This window comes from Cervus elaphus, chromosome 5, assembly GCF_910594005.1.
Source record: "Cervus elaphus chromosome 5, mCerEla1.1, whole genome shotgun sequence".
Lineage (NCBI taxonomy): Eukaryota > Metazoa > Chordata > Mammalia > Artiodactyla > Cervidae > Cervus > Cervus elaphus.
Genome location: NC_057819.1, coordinates 105,967,504 through 105,992,531, shown reverse-complemented (window position 1 = coordinate 105,992,531; position 25,028 = coordinate 105,967,504). Strand labels below are relative to the sequence as shown.

Below are 25,028 nucleotides of genomic sequence, written 5' to 3'. Positions count from 1 at the left end.
AACTAGAGAAAGTCCACACGCACCAATAAAGACCCAGCACAGCCAAAAATAAATATATTAAAATATTTTTAAAATGTAGTCTTATAATTAAAAAAAACACTAATTCAATAAAATTATTTTGGAGAGAAATCGTGTTGAAAGATTTTAGTAGTATCCTCAGAGTAAGATGTTTTGAATGGTTCTTCTGGATATAACCTGCTATTCATTGTGAGGACACACGTTTTACTTACTAGCTTCAAATTGATTTTGCTGAGAGAAATAAGGCCTTTTGTTGGTCATTCTACAGTCTCTCACCTGTCTCCCCAGTGATATAGGAAATGCATTTGCAGGGTTGACAGAGGAAATTAGGATTTTTTGTTGTTGTTGTTCTGGAGTATATAACACTTAGGCTTATACTTGATAGCTTCACTTCAATGAGCATCCTCCTTTAGTTAAACTGGCCTTGGGTATTCTCCAGGGAAAAATATATTGTTAGATTTTTTAACACAAGTGTGTGCATGAACTGGTGAAGAAGAACTTCCTTTAGTCACAATTTCAGAGTTACAGAAGCACATGTTTGTTATTATGATCTTGCAAGTTTGCTAACTGCTTTACTGAAAATAGTACATGGAAAAATACAGCACAGTATGTCCCAAATAAGCCCGTGGGTATTTCTTTTTAAAAGTTATAATTTAAATTCTGTCTTGAACTTGTCAAATGCTTTCTTTTAAAATACATGTTTATATAAGCACTTGCTTTAGTGCTTTTGTGATTGAACCAAAAGGGCTTCCCTGGTGGTAAAGAATCTGTCTGCCTATGCAGGAGACTCGGGTTTGATTCCTGGGTTGGGAAGAGTCTCCTGGTGGAGAAAATGGCAACCCATTTCAGTATTCTTGCCTGGAGAATCCTGTGGCTAGAAGAGCCTGACAAGCTGCAGTCCATGGGGTTGCCAAAGAGTTGGACATGACTTAGAGACTAAACAACAATTGAGCCAAACAGCAAGGAGAATGGGCAGCTTCTGCTCAAAAGACTGAAACTCCCCCAGGTCTCCTGGGGAGGGGTTTTTAAAGACAGTGTTAGTGGTGGGGATTGTAGGGGGTGTGATCAGCTTGTACAACAATTCTCTGACGGTTAGTGGCAAGGTGATCAGGAGTCAACATCCACAACCTTCTGGTTCCAGGGGGTCTGAGGTCTACGTGCTGGTGGGCTGCGTGCACTTAACTCCAGCTGGTGGGGGTGTCAGTCTCTGCACCACTCAGAGGACGTGGCTTAGACTACTATCTAGAGCTCTCGAGGAGGAACTGAAGGTCCGGTACCTGTGTTGTGGCTTAACTGTTATTATTTTGTCTTACTTAACTGTTTTCCTTTGTTTCTGCATTTTCACACTTCTCTGATTAACTTTGGAACTCAGGGAAGGCCTGGGAAGCTAAAGCTTTTCTACAAACAAGAGGCAGGGGACACGGTGGGGTGGGGTGGGATTTCTGTTCCTGGGAAGCCTCTGCAGGGTCCTGCTCAGTTTAACTTTTCTTTTGAATTTGCTTTATTCGTCTGTTAATTCAACAAATATTTACTGATTCCCTGATCCGTGCTAGATAGTGTTCTAGCTACTGATGATGGGTGGGAAGTGAGGCAGACAAGGACCCTGCTCTCAGTGAGTTTATAATCCAGTGAAAACTTCAGGCTGTGGCCAACCTGTGTGGAGGACATTGAGTCGCCGGTAGTGTGAGAGTGAGTGAGCTTGGGGGCAATATCTGATCACGGTATTTATACTTTAATTTAGTTACTGTTTATCGGAGCAATAATATGGGAGAATGGAAAAACCATGGACTTATTCTGTGTAAACCTTAGGTTTTCTAACACACGTTGTGTCAACTTCAGAAAATTATATAATCTGTCTGATTCCCAGTTTCTTCAACTACTCCAAGGGTAAAAGAATACTACCTAGTTCAGAGGGGCTTTTTGAGGAATAAATGTGACAATTTAAGCAAAAACCTTAGCAAGGTGTTTGGTCTCTAACAGTTGTTTATAAATAGTAGCTGACATATTTCTAGAGGCTTCCCTGGTAGCTCAGCTGTTAAAGAAGCTGCCTACAATGCAGGAGATCCTGGTTTGATTCCTGGTCAGGAAGATCCATTGGAGAAGGGATAGGCTACCTACTCCAGTATTCTTGGGTTCCCTGGTGGCTCTGCTGGCAAAAAGAATCTGCCTGCAATGTGGGAGATCTGGGTTCGATCCCTGGGTTTGGTAGATCCCCTGGAGCTTAATTGCTTTCTTCATTAAAATTAAAAAGTAAGTTCTCCCATGATTTCATAAATTTTTCTATATGGTACCTAATGAGATGTTTTAAAGAGAGCACCTTAAATAGCCTTTCATGCCCATGGTCACCATGGTAACTGCTAGCATGGGAACTTGCTGCTATGGGCTTATTCATTTCCATGAATCGTCACAGTTTAATGTACATCTTCTCTTGGTCAGATTTTGTTGAGGTCATAATTCACAGGAAGGAAACTACATTTGTATTTAATGCAGCAAAGTTTTGTAGAACTGAAAAGTAATAAATACATCAAGAATCTGGACACCAAAGCAGGGTTCTAGTGCAGAAACAGCAGCACCACCGAAGTTTCTTCTGTGGGAATACAACACATTGTGGTTCAGAGGAGTTTTACTACCCCATCCAACTAGGGGTGCAAGCCACAGACTGGGAGCAGGCAGAGACCCCAAGATACCAAGTCTCTCAGGGCAGCTGATGGGAACTTTCCATAGAGGAGATTCCAAGGCCAAGGTGGTCATCTTCTTAGACAGGCAGCCAATCAAACACCTTAGAAGAGCATGGGGCACAGGGAAGCAGGCACGTCAGAACAATGAAGCCTACAGCCGGCCCAGGAGACCTGGCAGGGTCTGTGAACAACAGCGAGAGAAGGTAGGACAGCTTGGGGAACTACTAAGCTGACTTGAGGGTTTCTCAACCTGCTGGCGCATCTGTGTTCCTAACAACTCACTTTGTCTTGGATCTACTTGTCCTGGAGACAGGATCAGGCTAAATAGCACCCTTTCTTCCTTTCCTTCTTTCTCAGGTAAGGAGGTCTCTCCTCTGTCCCAAATCAGAGGCCAGCGGGTCCTACCAAGAGCTTTGTCAACTACCCCCTCCTCATTGACACTCTGACTTCTCTCTCTACTGATTTTTTAAAAATATCTTTATTTATTTGGCTGTGTCGGGTCTTATTTGTGGCACTCGGGATCTGTAGTTGCAGTATAGCGGATCCAGTTCTCTGACCCAGGATCGAACCCACGCCCCCTGCTTTGGGAGCGTGGAGTCTTGGCCACTGGACCACCAGGAAGTCCTTCTACTGATTTCTCTCTCCACCTGTAAACATGCTCAAAAGTTTCCTATCTTAAAAAGGAGTCCACCCAAACTCTCTACTCTGACCTTTAACTGTTGCCTTCCTTTCATGGCTGTTTTCAGGAATCGCTGGACTTTGTCTCTCAATTCCTCCTTAACTCTGTGACTTTGCTTCTTTTTGAAAAAAATTAATTAATTTTGGCCACAGTGAGTCTTCACTGCTGCATGTAGGCTTTTCTGTAGTTGTGGAGAGTGGGGACTAGCTGTATCGAGTGGGGGCTAGTGGTGGTGAGTGGGGGCTAGTCGTGGTGCACGGTTTCTCCTCCCGGGGGCTTCTCTTGATGCAGAGCCTGGCCCTGAGCGCAGGCTCAGTAGCTGTGGTGCACAAGCTTAGTTGTCCCACGGCATGTGGGCTCTTCCTGGATCAGGGATCAAACCAGTGTCCCCTGTATTGGCAGGCTGATTCTTAACCACTGGGCCCCCAGGAAAGTCCTGTGACCTTGCTTCTAGCTCCGTCTTCTGTAGACTTTGTTCTTGCTACGTTCAGCAGTGGGTATGTCCATCTGTCCTCTGTACTCTTCCAGTTGAGTGTCTCTGCATTTCAAATTCAGCAAGAAATGAACTCATCATCTGCTTCAGTGCTATGATGGTTTGAAAATACACCTGCAAACTCTTTGATACTTTTCCTTTCAAGAGGTGGGGCTTAATGCCCTGTCCATGAACATGGGCTGGGATTAATCACTCCCTCCTAATGAGTGGCATAGGGCAGAAAGGATGTGTGAGACTTGAGGGTCGTTAAAAACATTGTGGCCTCCTCCTTGCTCTCTCTTGGGTCACCTGGTGTAGGGGAAGACGTGTGCCATAACTGAAGGATATTCAAGCCACCTATAGAAAGAAGGCAAGAAACAGAGGTTTCACTGGGCAAGAAACAGAGATCTGTCAACAGCCAGCGGTTATTTGCCAGCCATGTGACTTGAACTCCTTGGAGCTCCTGTCCCAGTCAAGTCTTCAGATGGTGCAGCCCCAGCTTAAGTATAATACAGCAAAGCTTCTCCTTGATTCCTCACCCACAGAAACTGTGAGATGATAAATGATAAATATAATAAAATTTAGCAAGCTGCTAAATGTTATAGGTATTTGTTACATGGCAGTAGATGAACAATGCACATGGCAAACCTTGTCTTTCACAATCTCAACAAATTGTTTGCAAACCAGAAACACCTCCTTCCTCCTCAAAATTCAACTGACACTCAAGTTCTATTATTTATATTTAGGTATCTATAAGATCATGGCATCTGGTCCTATCACATCATGGCAAATAGAAGAGAAAAAAGTGAAAACAGATTTTAGTTTCTTGGTCTTCAAAATTACTGTGGACGGTGACTACAGCCATGAAATTAGACAGTGTATTAAGAAGCAGAGATGTCACTTTGCCAACAAAGGTCCGACTAGTCAAAGCTATGGTTTTCCCAGTAGTCATGTATGGATGTGCGAGTTGGACCATAAAGAAGGCTGAGCGCCAAAGAATTTATGCTTTTGAATTGTGGTGCTGGAGAAGACAATTGAGAGTCCCTTGGATTGCCAGGAGATCAAACCGGTCAATCCTAAAGGAAATCAACCCTGAATATTCATTGGAAAGACTGATACTGAAGCTGAAGCTTCACTACTTTGGCCAGCTGATGTGAAGAGCTAACTCATTGGAAGAGACCCTGGTGCTAGGAAAGATTGAGGGCAGAAGGAGAAGGGGATGGCAGAGGATGAGATAGTTAAATGGTATCAATGACTCAATGGCTATGAATCTGAGTATACTCCGGGTGAGAGGGGAGGACAGAGGAGCCTGGAATGCTGCAGTCCATGAGGTCCCAAAGAGTCGCACATGACTTCACGACTGAACAACAGCAACAATTTGTTGATTCAGTGTCTTATGAATTTCTGTTTCACTCTCCATGTATGGTATCTCATCTAGACTGTTTAAATTGCCTGGAAACCGGTTTCTTGCTTCCAGCTTTATTCCCTTATAATATGTCCTCCATGCTGCCATAAGAGCAGTTGTTCTAAAGTATGAGTTTTATCTCCTTGCTTCTTTGCTTAAATCATCCTCATTGACTATACAGTTTCCATGTAATTCTCCAGGCCAGGATACTGGAGTGGGTAGCCTATCCCTTCTCCAGGGGATCTTCCCAACCCAGGGATCGAACCCAGGTCTCCACACTGCAGGCAGATTTTTTACCAGCTGAGCCACAAGAGAAGCCCCTCATTGACTAGGGCTTATCAAGTCCGGACACCTTAGCAGTACAGGTAAAGCCATTTGAGGTTTGAGTGCTTCTTCCTCTTCACTGTGGCACGCCATATGTATTCCTTGAAATTCAGAGCATGATTTGATAGAGGAATTCTGCTAACCGCTTGTTCTGTTTTCCCTCTGGCCAAAACATGTATCATTAACTTTGGGGCAGTTCTAAAAACACGTTCCATTAGTGTGTGTGCTGTACCAGTTTTATCTCTGAGGGGTGAAACAGTAAATGAAGCCTCTGTTGTTTTCCTTTGAAACTCATAGGAGTTTTCAGAGAGAAATGTTATTCTACCTTTGAGGAAGAACTTGGTTGGTTTACCAAAGAGGCCATGTTGCTTTGTCTGAAAGTCATGTGGGAAGCATGTGGGATTTTCTGCCACTATTTCAGGAGCTTCATAAAAAGCTATGAAGTGTTCTAACCCTTGGTAGCAAATGCATCAGGGGGCCAATTAATCCCAGTTGTTCAGTATTCACTACTGTGTTTCCTGCCTGCATATCCCTGTTCACCTGGCTGGCTGGCCACATAAAGGACACACCATAAAGGACGTGCACCTCTTCAGCTTACACTTCAGTCCTGTTCGATACGACCCTTCCAATCAACTATACAACAACCAAAAAGCTGATTAAAAATAGGAAAAAAAATAGTGACCCTTCTAACTGTCGAGTCATATTTATACTGTCAACATGACCTTTATATTTCCTTGAACCACTCTCTCTGGGCTTCCCTGGTAGCTCAAATGATAAAGAATCTTCCTGCAGTGAGGGAGACCTGGGTTCAATACCTGAGTTGGGAAGATCTCCTGGAGGAGGGCATGACAACCCACTATTCTTGCCTGGAGAATCCCATGGACAGAGGAGCCTTGGTGGGCTACAGTCCATGGGGTTGCAGAGTCGGATTTGATTGAATGATTAACACTTCGCTCTGCTCTATCAATTTTTTAAACTGATGTAATGTTACGAAATAGGAAAAGATGAAAACTGTGAATTTTAACAAATATGAATACCAGCATACAAATATTATTAAAATATTTGGTGAAAATATAGTAACAGACTAACCAAGATGAACCACATCCCTTTAAAAAAATATATTTATTTACTTATTGGGGCTTCCCAGGTGACACTAGTGGTAAAGAATCTACCTGCCGATGCAGGAGACCCTGGAGATACGGGTTAATAAAAAAAAAATTATTATTTTGGACTGTGCTAGGTCTTTGTTGCTGTGTGGGCTTTCTCTAGTTTCAGTGCAATGGCTTCTGTTGTGGATCATGGGCTCTAGGGTGTGTGGGCTTCAGTAGTTTCAGCTACTAGACTCTACAGCACAGGTTTAATAGTCGTGGTGCTCAGGCTTAGTTGCTCCAAGGCATGTGAGATCTTCCTGGACCAGGGATTGAACCTGTGTCTCCTGCATAGGGGGCTGGATTCTCTACCACTGAGCCACCAGGAAGCCTGAACCACATCCCTGTAACTGAAGGTTGGATGCAGAAAAATAACCAAAGTGTAAATTTCAAACTTAATGGTTATATGAAGAGTGTAACAGGATTTCAGTGAAAAGAATAATCTTGCATTTCAAGATAATATTAATAGAATACTTGGGCTTCCCTCATAGCCCAGTTGGTAAAGAATCTGCCTGCAATGCAGGAGACCCGACTCTGATTCCTGGGTCGGGAAGATCCCCTGGAGAAGGAAATGGCAACCCAGTTCAGTATTCTTGCCTGGAGAATCCCATGACAGAAGAGTCTAGCAGTCCATGGAATCACAAAAGTTGGACATGACTTAGGGACTAACCCACCACCACCATTAATAAAATACATTTGAGTAAAATTGTTGCACTTTTTTCTTTTGAAGTTGAAATTCCCAAAGTAGCTTTGGATATATGCCTCCCATTTTTCTTTCATGTATTCAGCAAACACTTACTCGGTGCCCTGTGCTGGGCTCTCAGCAAGGGGCAGAAGGACGAGGACAGGGCTCCTGCCCTCACGGAGCTGGTGTTTGATTTTCTTCTGCATCATATCCAGTCTGTACTCTGATGCTTATTTTTCTATTTCTCCTTTTTCTTACCTCTTATGTTTCAGATCCATAAACTATTTTAAGTCTACGTTCTCATTTCAAAGTACTTTGTTCTCCAATCTAAACAGATAGTAATGGTTGTGGTATTAGTCCTTGTGTATACAGGCTTAGAAATTCCATTTTTAAAGCACATTCTTATAAAAACTCATAGAAGTGCAGAGAGTAAAATGTGAAAGGTCTCCCTTTATTCTTTTAATTAAAAATAGATATACTTATTTGACTGTGCCACATCTTAGTTGTGGCATGCGGGATCTTTGGTTGCATCATGCAGACTCTTAGCTGTGGCAGGTGGGCTCTAATTCCCCGACCAGGGATGGAACGAACCTGGGTCCCCTGCATTGGGAGCATGCAGTCTTAGCCACTGGACCACCAGGGAAGTCCCGAAAGTCCCCTTTTACAATCTCCTCTCCAGCTTCTTCCCAAGATCCATGCATACAAGTGTGTGAAAGTCCTATTTCCCACATTTTTGCTGACACTGTTATCCCTTTAAAAAATATTAGCCCATATGATGGCTTTAAAAGTATCCTACTGCTCAGTCCATGCCTGCTGGGCACTGAGTAGTTGAAGCATCTTGTGTGTTTGTTTCTTCTTGAGTTAATTTTGGTAATCTATGTTTTCCTAGAAAATTATCTGTTTCGCCCAGTTTACAAATCCATATATATAATTATATCCTCTTTCTTGTTTCTAATTTAGATGCCTTCTTTTTTTCTTCTTTGATTAAATTTGTGTGAAGTTCTATCTTGTTAGTCCTTTTAAAACACCAGCTTTTACTTTTATTAGTCTTCGGGACTAATAAATGTTAAAAATGTTTTTGGTTTCATTAATTGCTGCTTTTTCTTTATACATTTCTTCTTTGTACCTTCTTTTTTTATAATTTATTTATTTTTGGTTGCAGTGGGTCTTCATTGCTGCATGGGGGCTCTCTCTGATTGCAGCAAGTGGTCTTCTCATTGCAGTGGCTTCTCTTGTTGAAAAGCACAGACTCTAGGCACATAGGCTTCAGTAGTTGTGGCACGTGGGCTTGTTAGTTGCCCTGTGGCATATGGGATCTTCCCGGACCAGGGATTGAACCCGTGTGCCCTGTGTTGGCAGGTGGATTCTTAACAGCTGGACCACCAGGGAAGTCCTCTTCCTTGCATCTTATGTACCTTTCCAGGAGCAAAGGTTCAAAAGTTGTTGCTGAGGGTTGGGAGAGGGGCATCAGCCCTGATCCCTGCCCCTATCTCCCATCACCAATACAGAAAGTTCAGAATCAGGAAGAAACAAGTCAGTCATCAGGTGGAGATCATGTAGGCTTTGATAGTAGTAAGGCTGGCTTGAATAATGCTCGACCTGCGATTAGTCAGGCTAACGACCTTTCTTTCCCCTTTGAGTTAACAAGAAATTCTTAGAATAAATGCTTTTCGGGAGGTTCAACATGAAAATAATTAGAGCTGAATAAATCAATTACTCAGTAGCAATGAGGGCTTTCCTGGTAAAGTGGTTCAGGTGATAAAGAATCTGATGGTGAGGTGAGGTAGTTCAGATGGTAAAGAAATGCAGGAGACCTGGGTTTGATTCCTGGATCGGGAAGATCCCCTGGAGACAGAAGTGGCAACCCACTCCTGTATTCTTGCCTGGAGAATTCCATGGACAGAAGAGCCTAGTGGGCTACAGTCCATGGGGTTGCAGAGTCAGACATGACTGAATGACTAACACTTTCACTTCTTTCAGGGGCAATGAGGGCCATGTTCCCTCGGGGGAGCTCAGTCTTCATAGTTCCATCCAGAGACCCAGATTGGAGACAGAAAGATGGTGATGTGCAGATCCCAGTTGGTGGCTGACTGAGCAGGGAGCTGATGGGGAGCCTGGTGGAACGAGGTGGTCTTGGGATTCAGACTGGGTGGGGAGGCCTTTGGGAACCCGAGGCTGGGAAGGGTGCAGGGGTTTCAGCTTAACCAGCAAACCAGGCTGGGAGGGAGGAGGTGAAGGGCCGCTGGACGTCAGAGAGGGCCTTTCGGTGTCAGAATCCCTATGGTAGGAAAGTCAGGTGAATGGGCGCATCCCCAAGGATCCTGGGACCTGTGGGGGCCTGGGGCTGAGTCATCCTGCAGGCTCTGGGGCTCTTGTTCTACCCACTTAGCTCAACATCTGCTTTGAAGCCGAAAGAATCGCTGCTTTCCTATTCCTGGCTAATTAAACAGTTGAAACATATGCACTGCCTCCCTCAGCATCCTCACACAGCCAGGAGGGAGGTGCTGTGTGGGTGGCAGGTGTATGGCCCCAGCAGCAAGGGGTGGTCGGGGTGGGGTGGGAGGAGAGTGGGGAGGGGCCAGCCCTGGAGCCACACTCGCCTCATGGCGACCTGACCTGTCAAGGCTCCTTTGGGCCTGTGAGTTCATCTGGCCCCCCAGGGGTGTTTTTATGACAGTATATCAAGGCATAAACTGTAAGCCAACAGCCTATGTTCCTAGCCACGTGTTCGCAGGAGTTTGGTCTTCCTGTTTCCTCAGGGAGGGTGCAGTAACCCCTGTCCAGAGCTCATACAAAGGGCAACCTCACTAACCATCTCTCTCCCTGTGCGGTGTGTCTCCCTCTGTAATTACTTCTCTCTATGTAATTTCCTACAGTGAAATTTGATGCTTTAGAACTAAATTAAAAAGTCATCTAAAGAGATGGTTAGGTTAACATAAAAGTCAAGTTTAAGGAGGAATGATTTTTTATAGTCCGGTCACACAGATATTTACAAAGAAGAGCAGTGTATTGGGCTGGACAAAATGTTCATTCGGGTTTTTCCAAAAGATCTTAGGAAAATCCCAAATGAATATTTTGGCCAACCTAGTACTATCTTACATGCCGATGTCAGGTTTCAGAGTCTCTGTATGCAGGTAGGGCTTCCCGGGTGGCTCAGGGGTAAAGATTCTGCCTGCCAAAGCAGGAGACACGGGTTCGATCCCTGGGTCAGGAAGATCCCCCGGAGGAGGAACTGGCAATCTACTCTAGTATTCTTGCCTGGGAAATGCCATGGACAGAAGAGCCTGTCAGGCTGCAGTCCACGAGGTCACAGAAGAATCGGACAGGACTGAGTGACTAAACCACCACCATCAGCACATCACGTAAACAGTTTCTGTTTATACTCATTTTCCAGTAATAAGCACAGGGTCTGTCTGGCTGCATGAAAGGTAGAGACTGTGAAGAGTTTTCAGCTGTTTTTGCCCCTGGGAGGGTGTCCTTTCATGTATTTCGTCACACGTCCTTGAGGGCATGTCTCCACTATAATGCAAGGGTCCTAAGGACTCTTACTCTGACAGTCTTTGCAAAGATTCATCAAATATCTCTTTGAAACCCATTCAGAGTCATTTTCATCTTTTGGCTTTGTCCTAGGTATTTTTAGGGTTGATAGATTTATTTTTTCCAAAAGCAAACAGAACATTTTAAGGCTTTGATTTTTGGCTAAGGCTTAGTAAATTCTGTTCCGTGGAGAGTGGGCAGGTTTCCTGCTGAGGCGCTTATAAACTTGGCTGGCACAGAGATTTCCTGTCAGCGCTAACTTGGGGTCATGGACCCAGCCCAGGAAGTAGACCACCCTTGTCCTGTGCAGCTTCTGTGCCAGTGGACGCCTGGACACACTGTCATGGTCCATCACCTCCCTTTCTTCTGAGATTCCCTGTCCCCACAGAGGACATCTTGTCCAGGGTTTACTTGTTTCTACACTTAAGAAAGCCTGCCTGGGATCACGTTGCACTTAGTCTCTGCAGAATATGCTATCAAGTCCTAGAGTCTGCTGCTCTTAGAATGTCTAATGGTTATTGTGCTTAAATTGTATTATTAAAATGATAAAACAATCCATGTTCATCTCAGCTAGTGTCAAAAAAAATCTTAAGAACATAAAGACAATTAGAACCTTCCATCATTTCAGCACCTAGACGTAACATCCTCTTTTTTGTCATTTCTTTTCTAAACTTTTATTTTACCATGGTAAGAACACTTAACTTGAGATCTACTCTGTCTTGTTTTAAAAAAAAAATTTATTTGGCTGTCCCAGGTCTTGGTTGCAGCATATGGGATCTAGTTCCCTGACCAGGGATTGAACCCAGGCCCCCTGCTTCGGGAGCATGGAGTCTTAGCCACTGGACCACCAGGGAAGTCCCAAGACCTACTCTCTTAAATGTTTAAGTGTACAATAAATGATTGGTGATTAGAGGTACAACACTGTATAGCAAATCTCTAGAGCTTACTCATCTTGCTTGACTGAAACTTTATGCCAGTTGATTAATTAATTAAACTTTATGCCCCATTTCACCCTCCCCCAGCCCCTAGCAACCACCGTTCAACTCTTTGATTCTGTGAATTTGACTATTTTAGAGTTCCTCAGATATGTGGAGTCAGGAAGTGTTTGTTCTTACGTGACTGGTTTATTTCACTCAGCATAATGTCCTCAGGTTCATTCATGTTGTCACAGTCTGTGGACTCTTCTCACTTTTTTTAAGGCTGAATCACTTTCCATTGTATATACATACCATCTTTATCCATTTGTCTGCTGATGGATACTTCGGGTGATTCCACATCCTGGATATTGTCAATAGCACTGCCATGAACAAGGGAGTGTTATTGTCTCTTAGAGATCTTGATTTCAGTTCCTTTGGGTAAATACCCAGAAGTGGGATCATATGATATTTCTACAGTTGATCCTTGAACAGCTGGGCTTGTACTGCATGGGTCCACTTACACACAGATTTTTAAAAATAAATATATAGTTGACCCTTTGTAGCCCTAGTTTTGCATCTTCAGTTCAGTGCTGATGCAAACTTAATACATGACCATATATTCCACTGTATTGCCATCTTTGTTCCACATCATCAAATATTTTACAGTATCACTTGTGAAATTTGTATAAATCACATCATAAAATTCACTATTTTGAAGTGTACAATATAGTAATTTTCATGTGTATTGACAAAGTTGTGCAACAGTCACCACTGTCAAATTCCGGAACATTTTCATCACCCCAAAAGGGAGTCCTGGAGTGATTATCAGTAACTCCCCTTTCTAACTCCTCCCTTCATCCCATGGCAACCACTAATCTACTTTCTGTATTTATGGATTTGCTATTCTGGAAATTTCATATGAATGTATTCATACAATTGTGATCTTTTTGATGTGGCTTCTTTCACTCAACATAATGTTTTCAAGGTTCATCTATGTTGTATCATGTCCCACTACTTTGCCCTTTTTTTTAAACTTCATTCCTTTTTACTGATGAATAATATTCCATTGTATGGATCTCACATTATATTTATCCATGCATCATTGATGAGGATTTTTCTCCTACTTTTTGGCTATTGTGAATAGTACTGCTGTGAGCATTCGTGTACAGATTTTTTTTTGTTTGTTTGTTTGTTTTTTTTTTTTTCGTGTACAGATTTTTATTTAAGCTCCTGTTTTCAGTTCTTTGGGGGTACATACCTAGGAGTGGAATTACTGGATCACAGTGGTGACTGTCTTTATCTTTGGGGAAATGCCAAATTTTTTTCACAGATGCCATGGCATTTTATTGGAGAAGGAAATGGCAACACACTCCAGTATTCTTGCCTGGAGAATTCCATGGACAGAAGAGCCTGGCAGGCTACAGTCTATGGCGTCGCAAAGAGTCGACATGACTGAGCAACTAAACAAACAACAGTGCCATTTTACATCCTCACAGACAATGTCTAGAGGTTCAGTTTCTCCACATCTTTGCTGAAACTTACTATTTCTTTTCCAGCTGTAGTCATTCTAGTAGATGTGAGGTGCTATCTCATTGTAGCTTTGATTCTCGTACCGCTAGCTTTTGAACTGTGGTGTAGAAGACTCTTGAGAGTCCCTTGGACTGCAAGGAGATCAAACCAGTCCCTCCTAAAGGAGATCAGTCCTGGGTGTTCATTGGAAGGACTGATGTTGAAGCTGAAACTCCAATACTTTGGCCACCTGATTCGAAGAACTGACTCATTGGAAAAGACCCTGATACTGGGAAAGATTGAGGGCAGGAGGAGAAGGGGACGGCAGAGAATGAGATGGTTGGATGGCATCACCAACTTGATGGACATGGGTTTGGGTGGACTCCGAGAGTTGGTGATAGACAGGGAAGCCTGGCATGCTGTGGTTCATGGGGTCGCAAAGAGTCAGACACGACTGAGCAACTGAACTGAACTGAATGCGTAATAATTGCAAATATCTTTCCATGTGCTTATTGGCCGTTTGTATGTTTCATTATTTTCCTTGAAGAATTCTGTTTGGCTCCTTTGCCCATTTTTCAATTGGGTTACTTGTCCTTTATATTCTGGATAACAGACCCTTATTAGATATGTGATTTGTAAATATTTTCTCCCATCATGTGGATTCTCTCTTCACTTTCTTTTTTTTAAAATTTTATTTATTTATTTTTAGCTATGCTAAGTCTTTGTTGCCACGCAGGCTTTTTCTCTAGCTGTGGTGTGTGGGGGCTACTCTCCAGTGGCAGCGTGTGGACTTCTCATTTTGATGGTTCCTCTTGTGGAGTACAGGCTCTAGGGCACATGGGCTTCAGTAGTTGGGACCCTAGGGCACAGTAGTTATAGTTCCCAGGCACTAGAGCACAGGCTCAGTAGTTGTGACACATGGACTTAATTGCTTTGTGGCATGTGGGATCTTCCTGGATCAAGGATCAAACCCGAGTCTTCTGCATTGACAGGTGGATTTTTTTTTTAAAAACCACTGAGCCACCAGGGAAGCCCTCACTTCTTGATAGTGTCCTTTGAAGCACAAACATTTCTGATTTTTACAAAGTCCAATGTATCTAGTTTTTCTTTGGTTGCTTGTGTCTCGGGTGTGATATCTAAGAAAACGTGGCCTAGTCCGAGGTCACAAAGTTTTATACTTATATTTTCTTCTAAGAGTTTTCTATTTTTTAGCTCTTACATTTTGAGGTATTTTTTGCATGTGGTGGGAGGAAGGAGTCTAACTTCATACTTCTGCATGTGGATGTCCAGTTGTCCCAGCACCGCTTGTTGAAAGACTGTCTTTCCCTGTCAAATGGTTTTGGTGTCCTTGTCCAAAATCAACTGCCCATAAACGTAGGAGTTCAGTTTTGAACTCTGAGCTCTGTTCTATTTATCTGCATATGTCTAGCCCTATGCCAAATATCACATGGTCTAGATTGCTGTAGCTTTGTAGTTAAGTTTTGAAATTGGGAAGTGTGAGTCCTACCTTGTTCCTCTTTTTCAAAATTGTTTTGACTATTCTGGGTCCCTTGCATTTCCATATGAGTTGTAGAATTAAGAGTCACTGCCAAGAGCCACAGACTTTGGCAGGGGAGGGGCCCTGAGGCCTTGCTGACAGAGGTCCGTATAGTCAAAGTTATGGTTTTCCCAATAGTCACGTACATATGTGAGAGTTGGTCTGTAAAGAAGACTGGACGCCGAAGAATTGATGTTTTCGAACTGTGGTACTGGAGAAGATGCTTGAGGGTCCCTTGGACTGCAAGGAGATCAAACCAGTCAATCCTAAAATCAGCCCTGAATATTCATTGGAAGAACTGATGCTGAAGCTGCAATCCTTTGGCCACCTGATGTGAAGAGCTGACTTATTGGAAAAGACCCTGATGCTGGGAAAGATCGAGGACTGGAGGAGAAGGGGGCAGCAGAGAATGAGATGGTTGGATGGCATCACTAATTCAATGAGCATAAGTTTGAGCAAACTCTGGGAGATGGTAAAGGACAGGGAAGCCTGGTGTGCTGCAGTCCATGGGGTCGCAAAGAGTCGGACTCAATTTAGCTACTGAACAACAACACCTCTGCAGAGCAGACTGGCTTTCCCCCCCCTTTTTCTTCTGTTTGATATCTCAGGGAGCAATCAGCGAGAAAGCAGTCAGCCTACGTCTTTAAATCCTATGTTTTAGAGACATTCAAAGGAAGCGTTCAGGCACCAGTAGGGTAGAAGTGATTTTGCAGTTTATGGGAGGGGGTAGAGGGGAGGGAGAGGCGGGGGAGAGGCCCTGGAGAGCAGAGCCCGCCTGCTTCCTGAGCAAAGTGTTGCTCCAGTGTTCGGCGCCCGGCCCCTCGAGTGTGGTTTTCCTCCCACCAGCACCAAACCCTAAAATAGTACCACTGGCTTGCTGATCGAGGTCAGCCGCTCCCAAGAAGCAGAAGGTTTTGGAGTAAGTACCTAGCTGGTTATTATTTAAAGTGGGGGCAGAAACTCTCAGAACAACAGCGCTATCTGGGGAAAGAGGTTCTTCTGCTGTGGGCGTAACATCTCAAGTCTCCAGTGACTCCTGACGGTATTAACATATCCTCATGGGCTGGGCAAGTGTGTGCTACGTGCTTGTTTGGGGGGCTGATGATGGATTTCAAACATCTTCTGACAGCCTGAAAACATTGTCTTTTCTCACTGCCTGTAACTTTTCTTGTCTTGCCAAGTAAGGATAATTAATACTGCTGCTGCTGTTGTTTAGTTGCTCAGTCGTGTCCTACTCTTTGCGACCCCGTGGACTGTAGCCCACTAGGCTCCTCTGTCCACGGGATTTCCCAGGCATGAATACTGGAGTGGGTTGCCATTTCCTTCTCCAGGGGATCTAACTTTAGGTTCAAGTCTAAAGATCTTTGGAAACGCAGTTCTCCCCCTGGGTACTAGTTACTGGCAGTGTGAAGATGTGTTCACAGCCGTGGTGCAGAGCCTGCTTGTGTGGGTGTTGTTGCCAGGCATGGGAAATCTGAAGTCCTATGCGGGGGGGACCGCCCACTGGACCGGTTCTAAGGCTTCTCCCCTGGAATCCAGCTCTGGGGAGCGCCCCCTCCCTTCCTTGCATAGGGCCGGATAACATCCCTATGCACAGTATCTGGGCCAAACGCTGTGCTTGCGAGGCCTAGATGGCAGTCTCAAAGATATGACAGAGATAGAGGCTTTTCTAGGAAGTTACTTGTTACGTGGTTTCTGTTTAGACGTCTTTTGCCCCCACCCTCTGGGCAAGGGGCTCAACTTACTCTGCAGCGTCTCCACCACTCTGGTGGCTGGAAATTCAGTTCTGGGGGATTCCCCCTTTTCTTCCACTGAGTCTAATCTCTTATTAGAATCAGACCGTTAGCTCAGTTTCGCAGGACGTTCATCCTTTAAGTTGACTCAGAAATGGGCTTGCCCTTCTCGTTAGGACACAGAGATAGGCACACATGTGCTCCTCTGACCCGGTTCTGTCCCTCCAGCTCAGCCCCACAGACTACGTCTTCTGTGGCTGTGCTCAGAGCGGCCGTTTCACTTCCCTACATCTCTCCTCTCTCCTCTGCCACATGAGTTTCTGTGTGTCCACGTCGTCTCAATAGGAGACACCCACGAAAAGTCTTGCCAAACAGGCAGGACTGCACCTTCACTGGGGAAAACCGGTGCATGGGAAGTGTCTTTCCCCCTGGATTCAGTTTTCTTTTTCAAACACGTAGATGTTTTTTAAAATGATGAACATGAGACTTTGGCATGCCAACTGCGTGGCAAATGAAGCAGTCCAATTCTCCTAGAGGATTGTTTCCTTTGATTCCCATGAGGCGCCCGCATGTATGACTCTCTTTTTCAAGGTGGAGAAACCGAGGCACTGAAAGGTGACCAGGAGTTGCCAGCGGAGGCTCTGGGGAGAACATTGTGGCCAGAGAGGTGGTGAGCGCTCAGGCCTGGAGCTGTGGTGGTGCTTGTGGGGAGCCGTGCATAGTCCAGCCAGGAGCAGGTCTGAGTGGAGTGTGAGAGAGAACCCAGAGAGGCATGTGGCACTTTGTCTTCACCCTGGAATGGGTGGAGGTGGGTGGTCTGTAATCAGAGGGATCTAAATGGGGGTTCGAGGTGGGGCATGATTGGTTCTGTGTCTGAAAAGCCTGTTGGCAGAGGCGGCTGTGGCCCTGAACTCTGGGCAGGAAGACCAGCAGCAGTTCTGCCCCTGGCAATGTTGCCAGGCTTTGGGAGTAATGAGTGGGAGGAGGATCCAGGAGAGATTTCCAAATCAGAAGACAGAACATGGTGACAGGCTAACCACGCAGGTTGGAGGACAGTGGCAGGATTTCCATTAGGGTCCTGGGTTCCGAGTCTCGGCCTCGTGTTGAACGCATGTAACTCGATGACTTTTGATAACTGCACACACCCACAGAACCACCACTGCCATTGAGATACTAAGCATCTCCTTCACCCCAAAATTTTCCTCAGTGTCCCTCTAATCCCATTCCCAGCCCACCAGCCCCAACCCCACCACCATCCCCAGGCAAACACTGATCAGCTTCCTGTCACTCTGTTTTGCTTCTTCTAGAACTTCATATCAGTGGAACCATACACTCATAGTATTTTGTGTCTGATTCATTGATACTGTTCTGTGTGTCAGTACTTTATTTCTTTGTATTGCCAGGCATGGATGTATCACAGTTTGATGATCCAGTCACATTTCTGTCATATGTATGTGTGGGTTCTGTACAGATTCTCAGAGCTGCCCTTTTTTAAAAGATCATTACCTGTCAATGAGTCTTCAGCTTTCTGGCTGTTTAGGCAGCTAGGTCTCAAGCTTGGTTGCTCAGAGACACCCTGGGAGTTTTATAAAAATATTGGAAGCAAGGGACTTCCCTGGAAGTCCAATGGTTAGGACTCCGAGCTTTTCACTGCCAAGGACCTGGGTTCAATCTCTGTCTGGGAACTAAGATCCCACAAGTTGCACAGTGTGGCTCCCTGCAAAAAAATAAAATAAAATAAAAAATATATATATGAAGCAAGACTTACCCTTGATGGGACTGAGTCGGGGTCGCAGGGAGTGAACCCCAGGCCTGCATGTTTTTAATCAGTCTGGCAGGTGGTTTTGATCAGCTAGGTTGGGGAACCATAAGTGGCTACTTCCTAGTAGGTGTGACCCCCATAGTCCTGTTTGCTTATCACCAAGAAACCATCTTTCTGAACTCCTAGGTGATATTCTATTTCCCCAGTGCTGACCACACCCACTTCACTGGCCATGGGTCACTGTGCCTGCTCGTTTCATCATTAATTCATCAAACAGAAGAATTCTGAGCTCTTACCACATGTAACGCATCCCTTGAGATGCTGTGTCTATATGTAAAACCAGATTTTCTGCTTTCAATCCCTTTGGGAGACTTGGCCTTCCCATACCCAGTCATACAAGAGAAGGCCGTACCTGTGGTGCAAAAGGGGTGAGGGTGGGAATGGCAGCTGAGGAGGAAGAAACAAGAAAAAAAGTGGGAGCTGGACATCCTGGCAGCTGGGGCCGGGGCGGCCCAGTCTGAGGCGGGCAAGGAAGTGAGGTTGGGGGTGGGCCTGGGTCAGAGCAAGGAGCCCACGTGAATTCGCCCAGCGTGTGCTCAGTGTGATCCCACCACGACCACCCCCAAGTCTCTGGTTCATCTTTATGCTCAGCCTCTCTGACTTGTCTTCCAACCACCACTGAGCTGTGAACTCAGTCCTGGTGCTGTCTACCTGCACAGAGTGTAAGGCATAGTCCCATAGGACTGGCTTTTTGCTGTTATGAACTGGTTTTTGTTTTTTTTTTTCATTTATTTTTATTAGTTGGAGGCTAATTACTTTACAATATTGTAGTGGTTTTTGCCATACATTGACATGAATCAGCCTTGGATTTTGTTATGAACTGTTGATGAAAAAATTAATCAATAGTCAGAAGGAAATGGAATGTTTATTCAAGCTTCCTGAGGATTACAACATGGGAGATGGCCTCTCAGGTAGCTCTGAGGACTGTTCCCAAGAGGTAAGCAGGGGAGGCCAGTACATATGTGGTTTTGGTGAAGGGGGTACATGCAATGAGCACCCATCTTGGTAGGAGGTTGCTGCTGGTCACGAGGAGCAGACACCTCAGTTAATGCTTTTTTTTTTTTTAAGTGCTTTTCTAAGTATGGGAAGATGTAAGAATCCAGGTTCATAAAAATTTCTCCTGAAAATATCAAACTGTCTGAGGGCTGGTTCTGCCAGTTTTCCCAGAGCACAGAGTGCTTCATCCTGGTCTTCGCTCAGAACATTCTTCAGGGTGTCCTGTGGGTCATCATCAGCAGTGGCTGATGACTTGGTTCTTATGGAACTGGATGGTGGGCAACGTTCTTTATTTGACAAGCCTCTCCCTTTTGGTCTTAGTTTTGACCAAGGTTTGGGAGGCATTTAGTGACCAATTTGTCTTATGGCGGTAGGAATGCTTGTTCCCAAGTCAGGCAAGGATTTCATTGATGAGCCACTCAGTGTGCTGTTAGTGGACTAGGCCCTGCTAACAGTAGCCCAAAGCCTCTGGATCCCCGTCTTATAGTCTGTTATGTCCAGGAAACAATTTCCTCTTGTTGCTCCCTCCCACATCTAGAGTTACACTTGATCTTATAGGACTGTATATTTGGTCAATTGTTTCAGACCACCTAACCATCATTTATTTTATCTGAGTTTTAGTCACACATCATTTGGTGATGTAAGAAACAGTACTTTTGTAAAATAGGTAGAATATAAGTTAATATAGCTAGTGATACTAATATAAGGTCATAAGTAAGTATTTAAGCTAAGAACTTCCTCCAGGTGGGGCCTGTTATCTCCCTAGGTCATCTGACCAATCTTTCCTGCACCAGTCACTGTCTGGTGCAGGAAAGTACTGTAGTGGCCTTGTCCATGAAGTCCACCAAAGATGTCTGCACAAATAAGGTGAGTGGTGGTCATTGTGGCCCCAACAGGACTGAGAATGGAACGTTACCTTCGAGAGTTACATAACTGGTACCAGAAGGAGAGGGGCTTCCCAGGTGGCTCAGTAGTAAAGAACCTGCCTGCCAATACAGGAGACATGGGTTCGATCCCTGGGTTGGGAAGATCTCCTGGAGAAGGAAATGGCAACTCTCTTCAGTATTCCTGCCTGGGAAATGCCATGGACAGAGGAGCCTGGCGTGCTACAGTCCGTGAGGTCACAGATTTGGACATGGCTGAGCAACTAAATCCAAAACAATCACCAGAAGTAGATAAATTTTGTTTTGTTTTTTAATTTTTTTTAGTTGAAGCCCTAATGGCTCAGCAGGTAAAGAATCCACCTGCAATGCAGGAGACACAGGAGACACAAGTTCAATCCCTGGGTTGGGATGATCCCCTGGAGAAGGAAATGGCAGCCCACTCCTGTATTCTTGCCTGAACAATCCCATGGATGGAGGGGCCTGACAGGCTCTGGGTTGACAGTCCATGGGTTGCAGAGTCAGACATGACTGAGCAACTAAGCACATAGTTGATTTCTAATATTATATTAGTTTCAGGTATACAGCAAAGTGATTCAATTATACATACACATTCTTTTTCAGATTCTTCTCCCTATAGGTTATGACCAAATGTTGGGTATAGTTCCCTGTGCTACACGGTAGGTCCTTGTTGTAGGAGGAGAACAGCTGATTTTACGGTTGAGCAGGTGTTTCCACCTTGGGGGGGGTGCGGGGGTCTGGTTAGTGCAGATGCACACGCACACTAGTGGGGAGGGAGGAGGCCAAAAGCAGAGTAAATTATGTTTAAATTTTTTTTATCTTGCTTTAAAACATGAATTTTATTTCATCAGGACCAAGCCTATGAATTACTTCCCACTCAGACACCCTTTCATTTCTCTTGGGCAAATACTGAGGAGTGGGATTACTGGACTATATGATGAGTGCAGGTGTAATTTTATACTGTTAAAGACAAGGAGCCCCAACTGGAGTCACTGATGCTTAGCCCCCATCACCAAACCACGACTTCACTACAGTTTCATCTTCTCCCCAGAACAGGTTCTTAAAACCAGTGAATCAGGAATTCCCTGATCAGCACTGGCTGAGGTCACTGGCCTGGCGGACCCCACCTCCCCTAAAGGAAAGTGACTTCACAATAACCACCCTGCTTTTCTGCTGAGCATGGCCTCCTGTTCCTGCCCATTCTCCCTGTGAAGGTCTTAGCCTCTGTTTACCTCCTTGGAGCTCCTTTCTCACTGCTAGATGGGCTTCTACCCCATTCATGAATCTTTGAGTAAAGCCAATGAGATCTTTAAAGTTTACACAATTACCTTTTGTGTTTATTTTTTTTTAATGATAAGAAATGACTAAATTGATTTGCAAAGCCGCTGCACATTTTGTATTTGCACCAGCAATGAATGGGAGTTCCAGTTGCTCCATATCTTTGTCAGCACTCGTTTTTGTTTTTCTAAATTTCAAGCCATTCTAATTAGACGTATAGTAATGTCTCCCTGTGGTTTCAATTTGCATGTACTTAATGACTCAGGATGAGATGGTTAAATGGCATCACGAACTCAATGGCAATGGATTTGAGCCAACTCTGGGAGATAGTGAAGGACAGGGAAGCCTGGCATGCTGCAGTCCATGGGGTCGCAAAGAGTTAGACTTGACTTAGTGACCAAGCAACAACAATGACTCTTACATTGAGCATCTTTCCAGGTGTTTATTTGCCATCCAATTATCTTCTTTGGTGAAGTGTTTGAATCTTTGATCATTTTTTATTGAGTTGTGTGTTCTGTCATTGTTGAGTCTTATGAGTTTCTTCATAAGTTCAGGAATCAGGTCCTTGATCAGTTTTGTGTTTTGTGGATGCCTCCCTTCCAGCCAGTTGCTTGGCTCTGCACTTTCTTGACAATGTCTTCTGAAGAGCGGAAGTCTTAAATTTTGATGAATTCCAATTTATCTATCATTTAATAAAATTTTTATGTACCAATCATACTTTTGGTGTTGATGGTAAGAAATCGTTGCCTAACTAAAGGTCACAAAGATTTTCTCCTGCATTCTTCTAGCAGTTTGCTGGTTTTACTGAAGTTTCTGTCTGTCTTTAGCCAACACTGATGACAGACAGGATAGTGGGCCCAGAGCTGTGGAGCCAGAGGAACAAGGCAGTCCTTTGCTTTAGGATGCTCTGGGTTGAAGAGCTGGGATGGGGCATGAGTCAGCAGGGAGTCAGCCTGGTTAGGGAGCTGTGGATGCTTCTTGTGGTGGGAAGACAGGATAGGACTGTAGGGGTCAGGTTGAGAGTAGGAATAGGGGTGGGAAGCCATTGTCCTGGGTGTAGAGTGGCCGTGGGGAGGCCTGGAGGCTAGTGACAGAGCAACTGCCTGTCTGTCCTTCAAGTCTGAGTGCAGGGCACCTGGCAGGCATGGGCGGGGCTCTGGGCGGGCCTCAACCCAGAACAAAAACCAGGTGGGGGCAGCTTGGTGAGGGCGGGTGACTGTCGCTTTGCACTGAAGCTTTGCACTGAACCGCACCAGTCAGACACATCTGTGTCACAAAGAACCTGTCCTCAGGGGGAGCCACAGTGCTGTAGCATCATTGTGCCTGGGTCCCACCCTGGGGACCGGTCACAAGCCCGCTACTGTCCTGCTGTTCCTTGTAGACCTGCTCCTGAGGTCCCTGCAAGGCCCCTCAACGACAGGGCCATCCCAGGAGCAGCCTGGACATGATCCCTCACGTGTGCGGCTATTGTGTGTGTGTTTAAAACGTGATCCGAGAGCGTCGTGTGCTGGAGAGAGATAGGGCCTGTTCCAGGCACTGAATAAATTAACCCCGCCAAGTACAGCAGTTGCTTTCATGAGCCAGCTGGTGCTCCAGGAAAAGAGCTGAAGCCTGTGGGTTAGCAAAGAACATTTCAGGAATGTGAAAACAAAAAAGAAATCAGCACATTCAGTGATTTCACTTAATCCGGTAACAATAAGAAAATCCAGAGCGATGGCCAACTCGGCAGCTGGGTGGAAGGCTGGACTCTGCCTGCTGTCCATAAGGGGTGTCCACCAGGCCCTGAGGCGGCCAGGGTGCTGGTGCAGCCCTGAGGCTGGCCCCGCACACTCTGTGCCTGTGGAAGTTCCAGGAAAGTTCTGTCTCCCCCTCATTTCCTCAAGTGGTCTAGGAGCCAACACAAATGCTGACAGGCTTGATGGCCGTGCGGTCCTCCCCTCTGTCCCTCCCCAACCCTGGGGTGGCTGCTGCTGTCACATCCATGCACTGGAGGCTTCATTGCCCACTGTCCTCAGACCCAGCTCCTGGGCCCACAGATGGGGGCCTGGCCTGCTGCTGGCCCTCCTCCATTACCACCAGGTCCCCCAAGACTTCTATCTGCCCCAAAGACAGCATGCAGTGAAACGGCCCTTTCAGTGTTTCTTCTTGGCTCAGTCCCTGCCTCCCCCCAGCCCAAAGAATCAGAGTTCTCCCAGGAAGATCTTCAGTGCCTTAGACAGACTGACAGACAAACTGCCAGGGGCCACCCTGCCAGCCTCCAGACACCTGGGCCACAGTGCCCAGCATGGCTGGGATCCAGCTGAGACCCTTCTTCTCTGACCCTTCAACCAGACCCAGGGCTGCCTTTTCAGAATACTGTCATCATTACAGAAAACCCACAGCCACTGCTGGGGTCCTTGGTGAGTCTATCAGGGACCACAGGTTTCTGAAGGTGCCCATCGGGGGAGAAGTCTGCCTGCTGAGCAAAAAGCAAGAAGGAACCAGAGTCCATCATGGTTTCTTCCCTCCACAAGGCCTTTATTTTGTTGAGCTCAAGATTTACTTTGGTTTTTAAACTGAGTGTTCCCAAACTCCTATGTTCATCAACTCAATGGACATGAATTTGAGTGAACTCCGAGAGATAGTAAAGGACTGGGAATCCTGGCGTGCTGCAGTCCATGGGGTCACAGAGTGGACATGACTTAGCAATTGAACAACAGCAACAACAAAGCTCCTAATTTAGGGCCTGGGGGCTAGCATATACACACTACTATATATAAAATAGATAGGGCTTCCCTGATGGCTCAGCGGTAAAGAATCCACCTGCAATGCAGGAGATGCAGGAGACTCGTGTTTGATCCCTGGGTCAGGGAGATCCCCTGGAGGAGGAAATGGCAACCCTCTCCAGTATTCTTGCCTGAAAAATCCCATGGACAGAGGAGCCTGGCGGGCTACAGCCCATGAGGTCACAAAAAGTCAGACATGACTAAGGATGCATGCATATGTAAAATAGAGAAACAACAAAGTCCTACTATAACACTATATTCAGTATCTTGTAATAACCTATAAGGGAAAAGAATCTGATAAAGAATATATATGTGTACATAACTAAACCACTTTCCTGTACACCTGAAACTAACAACCATTGTAAATCAACTAGACTTCCGTTTATAAAATCCTGAAACAGATTAGTTGTTCCCACTGCCACACACAAGCACAGACACACAGACATGCACACAGAGGGATACACACAGACACACTCACAGTCAGAAACTGGCCAGATAGCTTGGGGTTTGCCCGGTGAGTGCCCTGTCTCCTGGTGTTATAAAGGCACCTGCCTCTGACATCCGCAGACAGGAGGACCCGGTGGGGAGGAGCACATCCCTTTAGGGGAAGAGAAACTTAACTT

The 25,028-nt window shown here is 45.2% G+C and overlaps 1 protein-coding gene across 9 annotated transcripts in view; it reads left to right on the top strand.

Annotated features, from left to right (window-relative positions):
* Positions 1-25,028, top strand: part of SPECC1 (sperm antigen with calponin homology and coiled-coil domains 1) — a 210,831-nt gene that overhangs the window by 32,856 nt on the left and 152,947 nt on the right. Inside the window, exon 1 of one of the 9 annotated variants that reach the window (XM_043903970.1) lies at positions 15,722-15,828. The exons of 7 other annotated variants lie outside the window; for them this stretch is intronic. The gene's annotated coding sequence lies outside the window, so the exon portion shown is untranslated. Of the gene's footprint in view, positions 1-15,721; positions 15,829-15,934; positions 15,952-25,028 lie in introns of those variants that run through there. One more of the 9 variants, XM_043903971.1, reaches the window with a different exon arrangement.